The sequence below is a fragment of the Lissotriton helveticus genome, chromosome 7, assembly GCF_964261635.1.
Source record: "Lissotriton helveticus chromosome 7, aLisHel1.1, whole genome shotgun sequence".
Classification (NCBI taxonomy): Eukaryota; Metazoa; Chordata; class Amphibia; order Caudata; family Salamandridae; genus Lissotriton; species Lissotriton helveticus.
Genome location: NC_136068.1, coordinates 1117677098 through 1117698500, shown reverse-complemented (window position 1 = coordinate 1117698500; position 21403 = coordinate 1117677098).

Genomic DNA, 21403 nt, shown 5'->3' with positions numbered 1-21403 from the left:
TGGAAGGAGTTGAGCAGGTGGGTGCGATTCAGGAAATAACTCCGCATGAGTATCAAGTGGCAAATACACTACAGTCAGCCGCCCCGCATTTGATCATGACCATGGAAGTGAAGTTTGGGCAAACCACCCTGACGGAAGTATCAGTCATGATAGATTCGCGAGCTACAGGAAATTTTTGCGCCTTAAGATTTGCCGCTAAGGTGGGAATCCAGGCAATCCGGAAGCTGAAGAGTGAGCCTGTTCGAGCAGTGGATGGGACGAATCTTTCTTCAGGACCAATCGTGAGCCACACAGAAGTAATCCAATTAACGGCCAGGGGTGGTCATCAGGAAAAAATTCAGTTTAATTTAATCGACGCTCCTCAGTTTCAGCTGATCCTTGGTCTTCCGTGGCTTACGGAGCATACTCCTACAATTAACTGGAGTTCCAGAACTATAGTAATGGATTCGAGTTATTGTAAGGAGAATTGTGTTGATTCAAAAATCCACAAGGAAGGAACAACCCAGCTTTGTCATTATGCACCATTGAGCATTCAATGTGCGTGATTAACATTCAGGAAATTCCTGAAGAATATAAGGAGTTTGCAGATGTCTTTAACGAAGTGGAAGCAGAACAGTTACCGCCACATCCAGTTTACGACTGCAAGATAGAACTGGAGCCAGGATCCAACCTGCCGTGCAGTCGAGTCTATGCCCTGACCGAGAAGGAGCACCTACACCTAAAACAGTATCTGGATAAATACCTTGCCAATGGCTTCATCAGACCGTCCCAGTCTCCAGTTTCATCTCCCCTATTTTTCGTGCCGAAGAAGGAAGGAGAATTGCGGACGTGTATCGACTACAGGGCAATAAACAAGATAACCAAGAAGAACCGGTATCCGTTGCCATTGATTTCGGTGCTTCTGGACCAGGTGAAGGGAGCGCAAGTTTACACCAAGCTCGACTTGAGAGGAGCCTATCACCTAGTTCGAATGCGTGAAGGAGATGAGTGGAAGACGGCATTTCGGACTAGATTTGGGCTTTTTGAATATCAAGTGATGCCCTATGGACTGTGTAATGCCCCCGCAGCCTTTCAGCACTTCATCAACGACGTTCTGAAAGAGTTTATTGACCAATGTGCGATAGTGTTCATCGATGACATCCTCATTTACTCCTCAGACGTGGAGAAGCACCACGAACAGGTGAAAGGAGTGTTACGAAGGCTGCAGGAGAACAAATTGTTTGTGAAGCTAGAAAAATGCGCGTTTGATGTATCACAGGTGGAGTTCTTGGGCTTTGTGTTGTCGCCTTCCGGAATTCTAATGGATCAACGTAAGGTGGAGGCGGTGACAAACTGGGAATCCCCAAAGAGCGTAAAGGAAGTTCAAAGCTTCATTGGATTCGCGAACTTCTACCGAAGATTTATCAGCGAGTTCTCCAGGAAGATTCTACCACTCACGAAACTGTTGAGGAAAGGCACCAAGTTTGAGTGGTCAACGGAGTCGGAAGAGGCCTTTCAATCCCTGAAGAAGGACTTCACCACAGCCCCTGTTCTGTTGCATGCTGACCCATCAGAGCCTTTTTATGTAGAGACAGATGCATCGGATCAAGCTGTAGGAGGAGTTTTATCGCAACGACATAAGACCACAGGCCAACTACACCCAGTGGCCTACCGATCCCGGAAGCTAACTCAGGCAGAGTTAAACTATACGATCACTGAGAAAGAGTTGCTGGCTATCAAAGACGCCTTAAGGAGTGGCGGCACTACTTGATGGGAGCTCGGCACCAAGTAACGGTGTTTACCGATCATCGTAATTTAACATTTCTGAAGACAGCCAGGACTCTTACGCCCCGACAACTAAGATGGTCTTTGTATTTCGCTGACTACGATTTTGTGATCACGTTTCGCCCAGGGGCTCAAAATGGAAAGGCAGATGCATTATCCAGGATTGGTACAGAATCACAGAAGACAGTCATTGACATTCAGCCAATCAGTCCCAGTGACAAGATCATAGGAGCCATCTCCTCCATCCAACTACAAGAATCGATTGCAGACTTTATGAGCCCGGAGGCTATGCAAAATTGGGCGAAGGAGGATGCCTGCAGGAAAATCAAGCAACAAATGCCTTACCATCACGATGCCTTGTATCTCCCAACCACAGAGTTACAGCAGCAAGTTATGCGAGAATGCCATGATGACAAATTGGCTGGTCACAAAGGAGAAGCCAAGACCGAGGAGATGATTAAAAGACATTACTGGTGGCCGAAGATGACAACGGATATAGAAAAGTATGTTAAGTCATGCGAGATCTGCGCGCAGGGAAAGTCTGAACGGCAGGCACCAAAGGGGTTATTACAACCCTTACCAATACCTCCCCATCCATGGCACACCGTTACCCTAGATCTCATCACGGATCTACCAACTAGTCAGGGGTATGACACCATCCTAGTGGTGGTAGACGCCTTCTCTAAAATGGCCCACTTTACAGCTTTAAAAGGGGTTCCTTCAGCCAAACAGTTAGCCACCCACTTTAGCTCCCAGATTGTCAAGTTACATGGGATTCATAAAATTGTTGTTTCAGATAGAGGTTCCCAGTTCGTGTCCCACTTTTGGAGGGCCTTTATGGAAGGTTTAGGGACGGAAGTCAGATTCTCCACAAGTTATCACCCAGAAACAGATGGGCAGACAGAAAGGGTTAACCAGGAACTAGAACAATATTTGCGACTGTTTCTTTTGAAAGAGGAAGGTAATTGGTCGGATTATTTGTGGACAGCGGAATTCGCTCACAATAATGCGAAGAACAATTCAACCGGTTATTCCCCTTTTTTCCTAAACAGTGGCAGACACCCAAATGCTACTATTCGACAAATGGACACAGCAGTCCCTGCAGTCAAGGACATAATGTCGCACTTGCTTCTAATTCAACAAAAGGCAGTAGATAATTTGCGAGGAGCCAAGGAAAGGTATAAAGCATACGCTGATCGGAAAAGACGTAAGGGGCCACCCTTGGCTATTGGAGACCAGGTCTGGCTAAGCACCAAACATTTGCGGTTAAAGGGAAACAGGAAGTTTCAACCTCGATTCATTGGTCCTTATCCTATCGAGGAGCAAATCAATCAGGTGACTTATCGGTTGCGATTGCCACCCAAGTTCAAAATACATCCAGTCTTCCATGTCTCTTTGCTAAAGAAGGCCCCTGCTACCCTAAGACGTCTATCACCCCCGAAGCCAATTCAGCTAGAAACAGGAGTACGAAGTAAAAGAAATTTTGGATTCCAAAAGATCAAAGGGGGAGCTGTACTATTTGATAGACTGGAAAGGCTATGGCCCAGAAGAACGATCCTGGGAAAGAGTGGAGGATGTACATGCACCTAGGTTGATTAGATCTTTTCACCAACGATTTCCCTCTAAGCCTGGAAAGGGAGGACCTGCCTTGTTGGGGGGTACTGTCAGGACCCAAACCATAAGGTCAGTCCTCACCGCAAAGAACACAGAACGAAATGTTTGGTCAAGAAGAGTGCGTTTGTGGAGACTCAAGATGGCCGCCGCAGCTGCCACGAAAGAGGTTCGACAGGCGTGCTAGTGTCTCAGACCCCTAGCCTTGTGAACCAATGTGAGGCGCGATTTCCGGAGGAAACGCGCACTTCACTAGAAGCATTTGCCCTGAGAGGATCGTTCATGTGGTCTAATAATATTCCTGTCATAGAAGTTAAGTTAACGTTATAGATTTAAAATACATTCAGTCTCGGAGCCCGATGTGAGATTCGAGCGCGGGTTGCCGAGATACTTCAGAGAGCGGCAGTTGAAGAGTTCGATTTTGCTACGGAGCCGGCGCCAGTTTCAAGCGCTGCTGCCGTGGCCTTCATGAGAGCGTCGAAGAAGTTACTGCTCTCGAGTGCATAAGCTGTGAGGAGACGTCTGTGACTCGAGTTGGCTCAGCGCTGGAAAACAGACAAAACGAAAAGCTAAGTGAAGAAGGAATAATAGACTGTGAAATTGAAAAGAGCAATCTCAAGTACTCACCCTGTTAATTCCCTAGTGAAACTGGAAACTCAGTTATCTTGAAATACCTGAAGGGAGAAAAGAAAAGAATTACGTTTTAAGCAGCAAAGATTATACCGTGCACAAGCTTCAGTCATGTAAAGAAACACGATGTAAATAAGTTTATAAAAAAACTCACCAGAGGTTTTCAGGATTACAATAAGAGAAAAAGACAAGAAAGAAGCAAGTTAGGAAATAAAGAGAGTTCTATTAAAGAAGAACACGAAAATACCAGAACCCCAATTTAAGGAATTCTCAATCATTAGTGAAGTAAGTGCACATATAGAGATCACTATAAATAACTAAGCTAGGAATCACTAGAAAAATATAAATAATATATATTGTTTCTTCCTCTCTCACTAGTAACAACTAATAGAAGAAAGCAGTAACAACAACACACCAATGAAGAGAAGCTAAGGTTCTGCTATATAATGGTGGGTGAGAGCAAGCAATAGATTAGGTCCCATTAGGGAGTGTAGGAGATTAGGATTGTAATGATGTAAATTTGTTTTCAGGTTTTCCATCTGCAAGACAGCACTGAGGGTAGCTGACAGAGGAAGCCAGCGCAGGACCAGTCTCTTCTCTGTTTATTATTTTATCCAACTTCCCCCGTCCCTTGAGGTAATGACGGAGGGTTCTGTCTAGACCCACTGGCATTGTCGAGAGGGGCTGGGGTTCAAGCATCTCTGTTCCTGTGCAGTAGCGGAGAAATAGAGTAAGTTGTTAAGGTCCTGACAGATCCGGAGGGCGAGACATCTGACCCCCACTATGGATGGCATCGTGGCCGACGTGAACGGATCAAAGAGGTTTTCGAAAATCGACCTCAACGCTGGATACCATCAACTACCACTAGCAGAGGAAAGCAGATTCATCACCACTTTTAGTACCCATCTTGGCCTCCGGCGCTACAAGCGGTTAAACTTCGGTATCTCATCGGCGGCGGAAGTGTTCCAGAACTCTATCAGAGAACTCCTATCTCGTTTGCCGGGGGTAATAAATGTCAGCGACGACATTTTGATACATTCTGCCACCGCGTCAGAACACCACAAGCACCTTCGAGATGTCCTGAAAAGACTGAGCACCTATGGAGCGAAACTCCACGGAGAAAAATGTCGTTTTTTCAACCCACCATCGAGTTCTTTGGTTATGTCTTCAACCAGGAGGGAATCCATATTGACCCGAGGAAGTCCAAGGCCATAAAGGAGGCCCTAGCGCCGAAGTCTCCGACGGAAGTGAGAAGCTTTCTCGGAATGGCCACCTACTGTGGCCGATTCATACCGGGCCTCGCAACTCGAAGCGAACCACTGCGAGCACTGACCAAGACGAAGGCCACGTGGCAATGGGGCCCGAAGGAAGATAAAGCATTCCAGGGAATCAAGAATGCCCTCCTGGAGAAAGCCACCCTCTCCTACTTCGACCCCACGAAGCGCACGGAGGTGATCGGCGATGCCAGTCCGGTAGGTCTCGGCGTTGTCCTGACCCATGAACATGAACCCGGACAGTGGACGGCCTTAGCTTTTGCCAGTAAGGCCTTAACTCCAACTGAAACAAGGTACGCACAGATCGAGAGGGAGGCTCTTGCTATCAAATGGGCCTGTAGTCATTTCCACTTATATCTCCAGGGTCATTCCTTTGTCATGGTCACTGTGAAGGACTGGACTTTTAACAGTACCAGCGGTGCCAGGGAACAACACCTATAACCTTCATGGGATACCTGTTTCGGCGCACAAATTACAGAGACACGGGAAACTTCCTTCGGCGTCAAAGATCAGCGTTTATTACTGCAGGGAGGCAAAAGTCACAAGAAGTACAACAGTGTGTAGGTTCTGAGAGTCTGCTTCAAATTGCGTTTGTAGGTCGCTCTCTTTTATACAGAATGTTGCCATTGCATAACATGTGGACAAAAGATTACAATTCGGTTCTCACAGTAAACTTCAAAGAGGTCGCTTTCATGTGTTCAGAATCCCGGAACATAATTACAATAGCAATGCCGGTTCCCAACTGTAAAAGTACATCTTCCCACCATTAGGCACACCCATTAGAGTTGTAAATGACAAAGAAGAAGAGACAAGAGCAGCTGCAAGGAAGTCAGACACGTGTAGAGAAAAGAGTGTGGGGGTAATATCGGAAGCATGATCTTAGGATCAAAGAGCTGGATCCCATCGCCTGCACGGCTGTCATAATAGACCGGCACGACCAGATTACCCTCAAGCTGAGCCATCTGCCTTCACTGTACCATTCCTCCGGCCATAAAGACGCATGAAAGGAATATGCGTCTTCCGCAAGGCTGGGAACTAGATGGTCAAGAAGCGAACAGTTACCTACTCGCTGACTACGTGAGGGCAAGAAACAAAATGGATGCCGTATCTAAAATGGAACCCAAGGGTTCAGATGAAGAACACGTAATATTAGACGAACCCTGGCAGGTAGTGTAGCGAAAATTCGCACACTTGCCGAACTCGTCATTTGCGGTTCGTAGATACCAAACTCGTCCATATTCGGTAATGCCCAGAACATCGTAATAATTTTTACGGAACCTCAGACGGTCCTTTTGCCCTCATGTAGGCAAGCACTAGTCGGAATCATAATCGATTTCGATACTCATCAGATCATCCAGATGTTGTTGATACATTATTCTATCCTTCAATGCCTCTTTGGTGACAACGGGCTGTCTTATACACGTCGTAGCACAAAGGCCACATAAGGCAGGACCACATTGCACACAAAGACAACATGAGAACAGAAATGTCACAACAACCCCTATGATCATCAGAATCTTCCAACCCCAAGTTGATATCAGACCCCAAAACCATCCCAGAAGCGTCCAATTTCCTTCGTCCACGTGTATGGACTCCGAAATTTTGTGCAACTTAGAGATGGCTTGATAAACCGTTGGAGCGTTATCAGGTATGAATACGCAGCAGCTCGAATGGATGACTTTACAAACCCCACCTCTATCTGCTAGAACGATATCTAGAACCATACGGTTCTGCAACGTCATTAGTCTATCCGCCTGGAGTTCGGCTGTCAAATTACCAAGGGCATTTGCAGTTATGTTGGCAGTTGATTCTACTACACGAGTTAACTGCCTCAAGTTCCTGCTATTAACCATCGGTCCCCAGAACGGTAGGAAACCCTTAAAGAAGTCTCCCGCTTCTTGTCCGGAAGTATCTTCTTTGCTAACCACACCTCTCACAATTCTATTTCTGTGATAATCAGAGGCCACAGTGAAAGTGGGAGGCAAAAGATTCGCAATATAGCAGGTACCCGAGAAGTCATGAGGTAACCACGTATAGGCTCGATCATAACATACAAAGTAGGTACCCTTGGCAGGCAGGAAGACAGGAGAAGAGAGCGTCGGTAAGACATACGTCTCGGTACAAGCACTCTCCCCAAACTGAGCTCTCGGATTTCGACCAAGACCTTTCAAGCAGAAATTACCAAGGTGAGGTACAATCCATATTGGTGGCGAGCTTTTAAGCTGCCTCTCACCCACTGATAAGCTGTACTCAGCCTCACTTAGTTCTTTATATGCTCGCACCTCTTCCTCTGGGATGAGCGATGCGTCAAAAATATCTCTATCTAAGTCTGCAATAGCTCTCGCCAGAGTCTTGTGGTACGGACCAGGACCAGAGTTTGCTGACCGTGGTTCTCGATGGGGGTAGGAATCTAGTGCGCTACGGAACATAGTTTGTAATGCTCGAGCTGACCCTTGTGCACTATAAGGCAGAACTAGGTACGGAATACCTTTATCCATAGTATGTGGCATTAACCCACACACCCAACAATTGGTAGTGTTTACCACTAACTGATGCTGATGCAGGAGTTGTATAAAAGAGTTGTTTCTGAATTCCGCACGTCTGACTTGTTCGTGTTGAGGCAGAAGATAAAAGGAATGTGGAGAGACAGTAGAAACGAAATATAGATCACGAGATGGGAGAGTAGATGTAGCAGAAGACAATAAGAATTGGGACCCATAATATACTCCCCCTACCAGTAACATAGATATAGTCAGGAATAGTATGACCACCTGTAAGAAAAACCATTTTGTATGAAATATTTTATGCAATGTAGATCTTTGCGCCAACATTTCTTCTCTTTTCGACAGCTCAGACAATGATGATTCCATCCCCTAACGACCGTCCGCGACGTTCTTGACGCACTTCGTTCTGAGTAGCGGTTATCAATTCCCAGGAATTCCCAGAAATTGATAATAGAAACCAACCTTGTGTCGATAGCTGCTAAACAGAAGGAAGTACCCGCACGGCCTTACGGTCAACCTGGATGGTAGGTTCTAGCTAGATAATGTTCTTGGCTGTACGAAAAAGAAAAAGATACACAATATATATAATGTCCACTGTTTTCAGAGCAATGTAGAACCTAGAAACAAAAAAATCTTTTTATTTGTGGCTTGTTCGTGGACGAAGAAAATATCGGCTACTTCCAGGGTGAGTCTGATCTTCAAACAGTGGATTGGACGGCAAAGGAGTGTTCAATTGTTCAGGTGATTGTTCAACAGTCAAATTTTCCAAGGTTGACGTGGAGGAAATTGTTTGAGGGGAATCAACAACGGTGTCAGATACAAGCCGAGCTTTGCTGAATGGAACGGAACGTTGCGGAGTGTCGGTCTCAGATGAAGAAAGACCTCTTCTCGTCCAGGTGTCCGACGGCAGAGGAAGCGGGACTCTTTTCGTGTGGGTAGCATGTACCCAGTTCCGACGTCCGTGTAGTCGAACCGCCGTCCTCGTAGCCAGCTGTACCTGAAACGGGCCCACAAATCTTGGTTCAAGGTTTCGTTTTCGTCCGTAGTTTCTGACGAGGATCCAGTCTCCTGGTTGGAGCCGATGACCAGGACCCTCTGTTTGTGACGGCAGAGCCTCAAAGACCTGTTGGTGAATCAAACTCAATTTAGCAGTCAGATCATAGAGATAATCGATCAACATAGGGTATTCAATTCTATCAAATTCCTTAGGTCTTGGGACTCCCCATACATTGGCAGGACGACCGAACACAATCTCATATGGGCTGAGCCCTACTCGAGAGTGTACAGTCGCCCTGGTCGACAGGAGAGCTAGAGGCAAAGCGTCGGGCCATGATAAACCAGTTGTTGCCTGAATTTTAGCCAATTTCAGTTTTAGAGTGCCATTATATCCCTCCACCAAGCCTGCTGATTGTGGATGGTTTGCACTATGAAATTTTTGTACTATCCCTAAACCGCGACACACACTCTTCATCACACTCCCAACAAACTCACTTCCGTTGTCCGACCATACGACCCGAGGCATTCCGTAACGAGGAAAATATTCTTTGAGCAAGATTTTTGCCGTGGATAAAGCCGTATTATCCTTAAGGGGGTAGGCCTCAATCCACCTAGAGAATGCACACACCACAACCAACACATACTTCAAGTTATTACATCGGTCCATGTGGATAAAGTCCAACTGGATGACTTCGAAAGGGTATGTAGGAGGGGCAAAATGGCCAGGTGGAGTGGGAGTGCCCTTACCAGGATTGTGCATCAAACACACCATACAATTCTTGACCACTCTCTCGGCACACTTAGTAATCCCATCATTCTTCCATACATGAGACAACAACTTGCATATGCCTTTAGTGTTGATGTGCGCCATACCATGAGCCATTGTAACAACAGCGAGCACATACGCATCCGGTAACATCCATCTCTGCTTCTCTGATAAATCAACCCAACATCCATTCTCATCCAATCTTCCCGTGCTCTCTCTCCATTTAGTCCTCTCTGTCTCAGTGGCTTCATTCTGTATTCCTTTCACACTTTCAAATGTGTCTTCACACATACCAGTCTCTGTTGGCCATCTCACTGAGCTCGTAACATACATTCTATTCGTCAAATCTTTAGCCGTCTCTTTAGCCGTTTCATCCGCAAACGCATTTCCACGACCCACATCATCTGTTACTTTCTGATGTGCGCTACATTTGACTATGGCCACTTGTTTAGGCAATGTGAGTGCATCTAAAAGATCATTTACAAGCTGACCATGTTGAATCTTCGTGCCATGCGACGTAAGGAATCCTCTCTCTCTCCACAGTCGTCCAAAACTATGTGCCACACCAAACGCATACTGGCTATCTGTAAACACATTCACCCGTTTATCTTTAGACAACACACATGCTCTTGTCAATGCGATTAACTCGGCAGCCTGAGCCGAATTCTGACTTAATCTTGCGCTTTCCACAATCGTTCTCAATGTTACTACAGCATACGCAGTTGTCACATCACCGTTCGGCAACTTAAAACAGGAACCATCCACATACAAAGTACCATCGGGATCTGTCAATGGAGTATCTTTTAGGTCAATACGACCCTTAGTTTCCTCTTCAGTTCTGAGATAGCAGTCATGTACTGCTTCACCACTTGACTCTGTGTCGATCGGCAGCAATGTTGCTGGATTCAACACATTACATCGTTTTATCCGTATGTGACTGGCCAGCAACGTCAACTCATATCCAGACAATCTTGCGCTTGTCAGATGTTGAGTTTTCGTTCGATTCAATAGAGTGTCAACTGCATGTGGAACCATTACTGTAAGCATATTATCCATGACTAGACCTGCGGACTGTCGAATGGACGCCGCAGCTGCCGCAGTTGCCCTTAAACAACTTGGCAAGGCTCTTGCTACTGGGTCTAAAGTCGAAGAAAAATAGGCACATGGGCGTTGTTTGCCGCCAAAAGGTTGTGTCAGAACACTCAACGCACAACCATCCCTCTCGTGAACGTATAGTGTAAACGGCTTACTGTAGTCAGGAGTACCCAACACAGGAGCTGAACACAACGCATTACGTAATTCAGAAAAACTTCTCTGACACTCTTCAGTCCAAGGCAATGGGGATGAAACATCCTTGCACGTAAGGGCTATCAATGGTTTCGCCAACAATGAAAAATTTGGAATCCATTGTCTGCAATAGGACGTAATACCTAAAAAGGCGCGAACATCTCTCTGGGTTTTTGGCACAGTCATTCGGGTAATCGCTGCAATTCTCTCTGGGGTCAACCTTCTCCCTTCTCTTGACAATAAGTGACCTAAATAGGTAACTTCTTGACAACAATACTGTAGCTTTGAAGGCGATACCTTGTGGTGTAAGTCATGTAGATAGTGTAACAAAGATACCGTAGCTGTTTTGCAAATAGGTTCTGTATCAGCTGCCACTAAAAGATCATCAACGTATTGAATCAAAGCTGCACCCGTTGGTAAAACAAAGGCATCAAGCTGACTTTTAAGTGCTTGGCTGTAGATTGACGGACTCTCACAGTAGCCCTGTGGAGCGCGTTTTAGCCTAAAACTGCGACCACCTAATGAGAATCCGAATAGGTCTCTGCTTTCCTCGGCAATCGGAACACTAAAGAAGGCATTCTTTAGATCGATCACCGTGAACCAGGAGGCAGATGCCGGAATCATTGTTAGTAAGGCCGTAATGTCAGGAACCACAGGAAATTGTGGAACCACTATTTTATTTACCTCTCTCAAATCTATAACGAAACGATACACAGGAGGTTTAGTTGGGTCAGTTCGTTTCAGAATTGGCAATACAGGGCTGTTACACACGTTTCCACGAGTTTCTTCAACAACACCTTTTCCAATGAGATCATGAACGATTGCTAACAGCGCTCGTTCGCCCGCAAGAGAAATACGATATTGAGGTAAACGTGGTAATCGCGCATTTGGTTTCAATTGAATCACATAGGGTGGAATGTCCAACAGTCCCACATCGTTGGGACCTGTGGCCCATAGGGACGCAGGGAGGGAACTCAATTCTGGTGGGAATTTATCGACCGACAAATACATGGGAGAGATCACTCTCCGTCCCAATGTAAGCTCCACTCCTTCGGGGGAACAATACAATGTTGCATATAGTCGTTTCAACAAATCCAGGCCTAAAAGATTCTCACCACAACCTGTAGATAGAATCAGTGGAGCCGTTAGCTCACAAGGTCCAATCATAAGAGGCAAAGGACTAGAGACTGGGTTACTAACAGGGGCGCCAGAGAATCCTACGGAAACGTTCGTTAAGCCAGACAAAGGTGCGCCAGGGAGTTTCGAATGCCTGATGGAACTTTTCGTCGCACCAGTGTCTAACAGAAAAGGCTCAACTACACCCGATGTAGCCACTGCAACGTAAGGCCCACTCTGATCGACCGGAACTGACACTACTCCCTCTCTTTGTCGTTGGCTGTCCTAGTAATGGTCATTTACAACAGTCTCATGCTCTACGTAATAATCGTCCACATTATACTGTGCAGATCGGACTGACCCTGCATTTCGCTGGTCAAAACAATTATTTGCATCTGATTGATTTTGATAACGATCACTCTGATTGTGGGATGAACCACGACCTCTACCTCGTGATGCCTGTTGGGGACCACTACCACGATTTCCTCGTGCTGACACACCATTTAGGCGGTCCCGTAAGGCAAGACAATCATATTTTAGGTGTCCCTCTTTCTTACAATATGCGCACTGATTATACCCAAGGGAAGATCTATAATCAAAGTTGTCAGAACGCGGCTGTGTCCTATCGGGCTGTGCTCGTGGTCGATACTGCTGTTGTGAATCAGTTTGGTTTGATCGTGGAGGGTATGCTTGCTGTAACAAAACCTTCGTTTTTAGCTCCTTCGTTTTCTTCTCTACACGATCACTTTCTTCCTTTTCCCTATTCTCATAATACTGGGCTGTTGCTAGTATTTGCGCAGGGGTTGAAACTGCCCACGCACTCTCTGAATTTTTCAGTTTGTTGCTTAATTCAGGCAACAAATTCGACACAAATTTGTCAATAAATAACCGCTGGCCTCCCTCAGCTCCCATGTCCTGTCCGCTGTGGTCGACAAACGCTTCCTCAAACCTTGTAAAGAAATCCGAGACACTCTCGTCTTTCTTTTGCTTACAAGCTGATAACTTATCCCAGTTCACCTTCATCGCTGGCATGATAGTTTTCATGAGCGTAATGATTTTCTGCGGCAAGTCTAAGATTAGCTGGTCGGGCTTAGCCCCACCAACTTGTAATGCATCAGCCGCTAGCAGTGCAGCCCAATCACCCCCTAATTCAACTGCGTGGTTGGCTTGACGAATTTTGGCCCAAACTGGTTGCGGTACAACATTGCCAAACAACATGTCGATGTCGGCAAGGTTCATAATAGAAGCTTCCACCAGTTGTGATAATTCCTTATAATAACCAGCCGGATTTTTACGCGGATCGGGTAAGGATTGCTTCACTTGCAAAACTTCCGATCGTTTCCATGGAAGATGTATCCATACCCTTCGAAAATGCGGTAGAACCACAGGGTTTGCATTAGGATCACCAGGCACCCACAGTGGCGGAACCTCTCTCATGGGATATTGACCAGGAACCGCTTTCCAATTCTCGGTGGTATCATCTGAGGACACCCGAGAATGTGCTGTGGATCTAAACGCTAATAAGCGTTCCACGGCACGTCGTACATCTTCACCTATGATCATACCGTTGGAAAAGTGACTCTGAAGTTCAATTATGTCGGACGGTACATTATCTACATCATCATTATACCATTCTTCCCTCAAAAAGTTACACATCTCCTCAAACACGAATCTCTGCGTAGGCTCATTAAACTGAGAAAATGTATCAAAGACCACACAAGGAGTGTAATTAGCAGGATGTCTTATCCACCTATGTGCCATGGTTATTAATGTCTCTTTCTCCCTACCACTAGGGATCTGACTCCGTCTCTGAGGAGTTTCAGATGAATCAGACGAAAATAACGGACCAGAAAGAGGTGAATAAAGGGTAGCAACAGAGTTAGGAACACGCTTACGAACAGAAGGGGAAAGAAAAACAGGGGCAACAACACTGGAGGTGAAAGAAGGCATAGTAGGAACTGACAAGATAGTTGGAGTAGCAGAAACAACAGTCTGCGAAGGTACAGGTACAGGAGCAGTAGGAACAAGGACAGGTGGTGAAACAAACGTAGGGTTAACAACGGGCTGGCCCGCAGCCACTGGAGCAACAAGGGGAACTACAGGAGGAATAACAGGAGCAGCTACAGGAGCAGTAGCACCCTGTACATAAGGAGGTGGTGATTTCATCAAATATGATAACAAGGAATCCTCCTTCAAATCTTCTTCTTTCTTTTCTAGATTATTCGGTAAAACCGGGTAACATTTATCTATTTTCATGTGATGCAATCTAGTAGAGATTTCCATTTCCTTTTCTTCTTTGTCCTGTTTACATTCTCGTATAGTTTGCATTATCGGAACGAACCCTTGTTTTTGATCCTTTTTAAGTTGTTTGATTTCTTTCTGCTTGGCCTCTTTACGCCATATCCGAAAGGAATCAAACATAGCTGGCCTAGCTTTCTTTAAAAATAATTTAGCCTCAAGATTGTCTAAAATCGAAAGTTCAAAAGTTCCATGTGGTGGCCATCTAAGGTCACCGTCTTTCTTTGTATAGCGGACCCAGTAATCATTATATATTATAGGACCCACCCCATGTCGACTATAAAGATCATGTATTGGAGTTCCAACTGGAGGTATCGGACACGAGTCCTCCAACCGGGAATCCGTTGCGCAACATTGGAAAATACGAAACAAACCACTATGGCTAGGCATCGTGCACACTAACCTAGTATCAAACTTCAAGGATTACCGAAGCAATAAAACCTCGTGTAAGTCAAAACCCTCGGTTTTTGGCAATTGCAACTGTCAAATAATACTAAGAACCAATACTAAGAACCACAAATGCAATGGAACCATGCAATACAACAAAGCCTTAAGGCTACCACAAAGCTCGGAGAGCTAACCACAAAGCCTGAGGAGGCTATTACAAAGCTCGGTGAGCTATTACAACAAAGCCTTAAAGGCTAACAACAAAGCTTTCAAAAAGCTAGAACAACCACTAAGGACTGGGAGCGACCCACAAATACTTAACTCAGAACTTCAATGGCGTCACCAGGAAGGCCCGTCTATCGTCTCGCTTGTACGTAAGGTCTACGCCGGGCGTCGAAGACAGGTCGACAGTCAGGGCATCGGTCTGTCGCAGCCGTCAGGAGGCGGGAATCTTCGCAGGGAAAAACTTCGGGCCACTTATTTCGACAACGGGATCGATGAAGCGGGGTGCACCTTCCCTCGGAGATTTCACACGAAGTTCCTCACGATCATCAGGCTTTGGACCGGTACCGCTGAAGTCGCCCCACGTTGGGCGCCAACTGAAGGACTGGACTTTTAACAGTACCAGCGGTGCCAGGGAACAACACCTATAACCTTCATGGGATACCTGTTTCGGCGCACAAATTACAGAGACACGGGAAACTTCCTTCGGCGTCAAAGATCAGCGTTTATTACTGCAGGGAGGCAAAAGTCACAAGAAGTACAACAGTGTGTAGGTTCTGAGAGTCTGCTTCAAATTGCGTTTGTAGGTCGCTCTCTTTTATACAGAATGTTGCCATTGCATAACATGTGGACAAAAGATTACAATTCGGTTCTCACAGTAAACTTCAAAGAGGTCGCTTTCATGTGTTCAGAATCCCGGAACATAATTACAATAGCAATGCCGGTTCCCAACTGTAAAAGTACATCTTCCCACCATTAGGCACACCCATTAGAGTTGTAAATGACAAAGAAGAAGAGACAAGAGCAGCTGCAAGGAAGTCAGACACGTGTAGAGAAAAGAGTGTGGGGGTAATATCGGAAGCATGATCTTAGGATCAAAGAGCTGGATCCCATCGCCTGCACGGCTGTCATAATAGACCGGCACGACCAGATTACCCTCAAGCTGAGCCATCTGCCTTCACTGTACCATTCCTCCGGCCATAAAGACGCATGAAAGGAATATGCGTCTTCCGCAAGGCTGGGAACTAGAGGGTCAAGAAGCGAACAGTTACCTACTCGCTGACTACGTGAGGGCAAGAAACAAAATGGATGCCGTATCTAAAATGGAACCCAAGGGTTCAGATGAAGAACACGTAATATTAGACGAACCCTGGCAGGTAGTGTAGCGAAAATTCGCACACTTGCCGAACTCGTCATTTGCGGTTCGTAGATACCAAACTCGTCCATATTCGGTAATGCCCAGAACATCGTAATAATTTTTACGGAACCTCAACTGACCACCAACCCCTAGTGCCCCTCTTCAAGGGAACGGCCCCACACCCACCGCCTCGCATTGAACGATGGGTGATCCAGCTACAGCCATACGAGATGGAGGTGTTATACCGCCCAGGGGCCAAAAATCCTGCAGACTATCTGTCGCGCCATCCCTCACAACAGGAACCAGAATCAGTAGACGACGACTGTGAGGAATACGCCCAGTGGGTGGCCCTCACCTCATGTCCACAGTGCATGACGATAGAAGACATCAAGGAAGCAGCTGCCGCTGACAATATCTACATGAGGTCGCTTCAGGCAGTTCAAGAAGGCTCGTGGGCCGACTACCTACACCCACCCAACTCATGGACCGCGGAAGATAAAGAGGCACTTACGAAGATCTGGCGGGTCCGGCATGAGCTAAGTGCCACGGAAGAAGGAGTGTTACTAAGAGGGCCACGACTGGTGATACCACAGAACCTGAGACACCGGGCAACACAACTCGCCCATGGGGGTCACCAAGGCGTGACGAAAATGAAGGCGCGTATGAGGGAAAAGGTGTGGTTCCCGGAACTGGAAGCCATGGTGGAGGAGTACGTGAGAAACTGCATGTCCTGCCAACTGACGAGCGATCCTGAGAGACCCGCACCAGTAATCACGGAAGAAGCCTGCACATCTCCCTGGACCAAAGTCAGCATAGACTTTGGAAGCTTCCCGGGGGAAGGACACACGCTCGTGGCTATTGACTCCTATTCAAAATACCCGCTAGTGGAGAGGGTTGTCTCCACTGCATTCACGCATGTAGGACCGGCGTTGGAAAAAATATTCTCCATGTTTGGATACCCAACTGAAATACGGAGTGACAATGGACCGCCATTCCACGGGGCCGAATTTGCCACGTTTCTCAAAGCAAGGGGCATCCTACATCGTCGCATCACGCCTCAATGGCCCCAGGCAAATGGGGATGCTGAAAGATTTATGCGGACCCTCAATAAGGTATTCCGGATAGCGGTGGTGGAGCAAGCCGATCCCGAACAGAGACTACACAAATTTCTACGGGAATACCGGGGCACTCCTCACTGCACCACACAACAGAGCCCATGGACCCTCATGTTCCAAGGACAACGAAGAGACCTCCTTCACTCTATCCCGGAATGGACACCAGACTTGGCCAACACCAATGAAGCACAGGAACGGAGGCGACAAAGGAATCAGCGAGCTAGCCGATGCCGGAGAGCCGCTCCAAGACACTTAAGCCAGGGGACCCAGGTGATCATACGAAACAGACGTCCTGGAGGAAAATTCCAAACTCGGTACGAGCCGGGTATATGGACAGTAACATCCACAAAAGGCACCATGGTCACCGCAAGGAAAGGTGAAGAGGAAGTGTCACGAAATACCTCCTGGTTCAAGGCGGTCCCACCAGAACCCAGACAATGCGCGGAGACAGCGGAAGAGGACAACGAACCACACACAACCGCAGCACCCGGAGAAGAAAATAACATACCCCCAGAAATACAGACGGAAAGACCTGATCCGGCGTTGGTATCTCAAACGCCGTCTGATGCAATTGGAGACGCCTATCAAGGTAGTGAAAGTAGCCGGGGCAACACCCGGAGGTACAATCTGCGGCCTAATCCACCACCGAGTCAGAAGTTAAAGGACTATGCCTGCTTGCTGAGACCCTGAAGCCATCATCAAGCGACATGCAAGTACTGAGACTTTTGTCTGAACTAATTGTCAAGATAAGAACTAATTTTCAGTTGCTGTTGAAATTTTTTTATGGTTGGATAGGGATGTAATACCGCCAGCGGTCTAGTTGCCGCACGTACACGCATCCCCACATCCGCAGGCCAAGCGTGGCCTGCGGGGCTAAATAAAAGAGGGACGGGTGCTCGGGCACGTCACTTCCGACACAGACACCGGTGTCAGCCTGAGTGTTTTCGCTGTGCGCGATCGGCCCCCGCGCAAGCGTGCCACCCTTGCCAGGGTTGGTGGGGGCCCAGCATTCAGGATTCTACACTTAACAGTAGTGCCGTACCCAAACTCAGTAACAGTGTGTGTGTCCCCTTCGTGTGCGCAAGCGAACTGCTCGACCGTTTGGGGTACGACGCAGTAACTGGCTACGAGAACAGGTCTTCTCCATGCCACCTCCACCTCCCCACGCGTTTGTATGGCCTATTTTGCTTTATCAATCCCGAGCAGTTTTCCTCTACACTCATCAGCCTGGCGTTTAGCGGTTTGCCTTGTTGCAGATTCAAGGAGTTTTTGGTTGGCACATCTCCTGGTTGCCTCCCCCGAGGGATCCCTTGGTAATGTTGATTGTCAGTGCGGTGGGTGTTTGCGGGCCGTTGCAGTTGGCCCAGTGCTGCGCCCCAGAGGTGTGCTGTTACACGTGCCCAGTGGCCATTTTTTGTCATGCCCTAAGGTGTGACATGGGCTGTGGGGCTCAGGAGCAGTGCGGGGCCCCTACGGTGAGAGCGCCAAAGCTATGGTCAACCAAGGTGTAGCCTCATGGGAGGGGCCTCAAACACCTGCATCCAGGTCTGTGTTTGGACAAATTGGTGGGCCATAGACTGGTTTGTTCTTTTGGCTGGTTGGATGTTGTGTACTTGCACGGGAACTTAAGGCACTGGGGTGTGTCCCATGAGGAGGCAAGTTGGACAGTGACACAGCATCTCACCACACTGTCTGAAGCCCATCTGACCACAGTATGACCGTGGCTGTCTCCCGTGCTGGAGCAGTGGTGACAGAGGAGGCCCCATGTCATTTGTCCCGGCTATTGAACCATTCGTTATCTCATGTGCCCCTTCCTCCCAAGCCACAAATTGGTCCACATGAATGGGCCACCTAGAAACTTATTTTGCTGCCATAGGACTTGAGTCTGAAAAGGCGCTGCCCCATGCTTCTACATATAGGCAGGGCTCACATAGATAAACTGATGAAATTGGTGGCTGAGTCCTTTCCGCCCTTTACGTGTGCTACACTCAAGGATGTATTTAAGGTGTATTTTGCTCCTTTGGCCAGCCCAGATTATGAGTGTTTCTTGCTCCAACAGGCCTGGGGGACACCTTAGGAATCGATGGATGAGTCCTATGCAAGACTCCGAGAACTGGCAAGAACCTGCACCCTAATCAGTGAAGTTGATGAGATCCAGGCACAGTTAATATGGGGTTTCTCCTCTGTCAAATTGTGGGAACAAATTCTACAAGTCCCGGGCATGAGCATGATGGGCATCCTCACTTTGGGCAGGTCAAAGGAACTTTCAAAAGCTCAAGCAGCTCACATGGAGGCTGCACTCCAGACAGTGTACCATCAAGACGGAGCTGGTCAATCTAGTGGCCAATGACACCAAAGCAGACTCCAGCACACATGAGGGCACAAAGTCGTCCCATCTTAGCTGACAGTGACGGTGGTGTGGGGGTGCCAACCTCCATGCTGGCGAGTGCACTGCTCATCATGCGGAAAGATTAATCATTATGCCAAGGTCTGCTGGGCTGGTCCCATTGTGAAAACACCCAAAAAGAAAGCATCTAACTGTGTGTAGACAGTCGGTGAGGGCTGATGGTGACAATAACATTGATGACGATACCACAGAAGGCACCATCCACATGATGCATGCAGTGGAACCAACAGAGGTGTAAAACTCTCATGGGTCACGTGGCAAAGTTCGACTGGACGTCCAGCACATCACAGCGCTAGTGGGCACAGATGCCTCTATTAACATTTTGCCATTGGTATTACTATAAGAGGTACCCAGGCCACAGCTATCAGCTCCATGACCACCAGTGTACCTGTTTGGCACCACCACCTCTCTCCCACTTCCTGGAGTTTTCACATCGGTCATTGAGTATCGGGCCGATCCACCAAAGGCAAGGTCTATGTCACCAAAAGTGATTGTGACATGCTCCTCAGCTGTTGTTCCGCTGAACAACTCCACTTGGTACAACTCGCTTTTGGTATCTATGTTTGTGTCGTGGACTGTCTCATTGGGAAGTTTAAGCTTTTGTTCAAGGGGATTGGATGCCTAAAGGACCATATTATATGCCTACATATTGATCAATTTGTGCAGCCAGTCGCCATGTGCCACAGACAGATGGCTTTCTACCTTCATCCCAAAGTAAATGCTGAGCTTGGAAAACTGGAAGAAGAAGAAGTAATTGAAAAGGTGGAAGGTCCAACTCCATGGGTCTCTTCCACTGTGGTTGCACGAAAGCTGAAATAACTGTGGGAAGTGTGAATATGTGGAGATATGCATCTCTCCAATACAGCCATAAAATGGGAGAGACTCCTCACTCAACAATCCATTACATTGTGGGAGAACTTTTGGGATCCAGATTGTTCTCCAAGATGGACAAAACACAAAGCTATCAGCGGCTGACCGTAGGTGTTGCACCTAAATCCCTGTCACATTTATTGTCCTGTGCATCCTCTTCTGGCATTTGCCGCCGTTTAGCGCCACTGGAAACCAGAGAAACGATATACTTCAAAATGGAAGGTGAACCAGGGATGAATTCAATATGGAAAATTTCAGTCCATCATCTTCTTTTATTATATTAACTAGCATCCCGTCCCGACCTTGTCCGGGAGCAATCAGGCTTCAGGGCCCCCGCCCGCCCCGGCCCCCGCCCACCCCGACATTTTCTGTGGGTCCCCCGGAGTAGCAGCCCGTCCCGACCTTGGCTTCAGGGCCCCCACACCCACCCCGACATTCTCCGTGGGTCCCTTGGAGCCTTACCTCATCTGCCGCACCTCCCCGCGCTCCTTAGTTCACCGGTCCGCCGCTCCTCGCCGCTCCTCCCAGCCTGTCCGCCGCTCATTCCCACTCCTCGCCGCTCCTCCCCGCCTGTCCGCTGCTCCTCACCGCTCCTCCCCGCCTGTCCGCCGCTCCTCCCCGCGCTCATGTCAGCCGCTCCTCCCCGCGCTCCTGATGTCAGCACGCACGTCGCGGCAGGCGCTACTTCCATGGGACTACTTTTGTTTTTATCGTTAATTTTTTTTAATAACGTTTTTTTTAAAAATTATATAGCCTATGTCCATCTGCACACCCTGACAATTACAACGATGTATCGGGTGTGTGGATTGGCGCTGTGGTTCCCGAGTTTACCCGCCTCAAAGGTTCAAAGTTCTTCCTTTATAATAGTAGTATAGATTAATATGAAAATTGTTGCATATAAATTAGAATCAGCCACCATGTTTCGTTCCCTTCACACTAGGAACTTCAGCAGGCTTCATATATTAAATAGTGTGTTCACAACATTTCCAGTGTAAGCTGTTGTATCGTCACCAGGCAA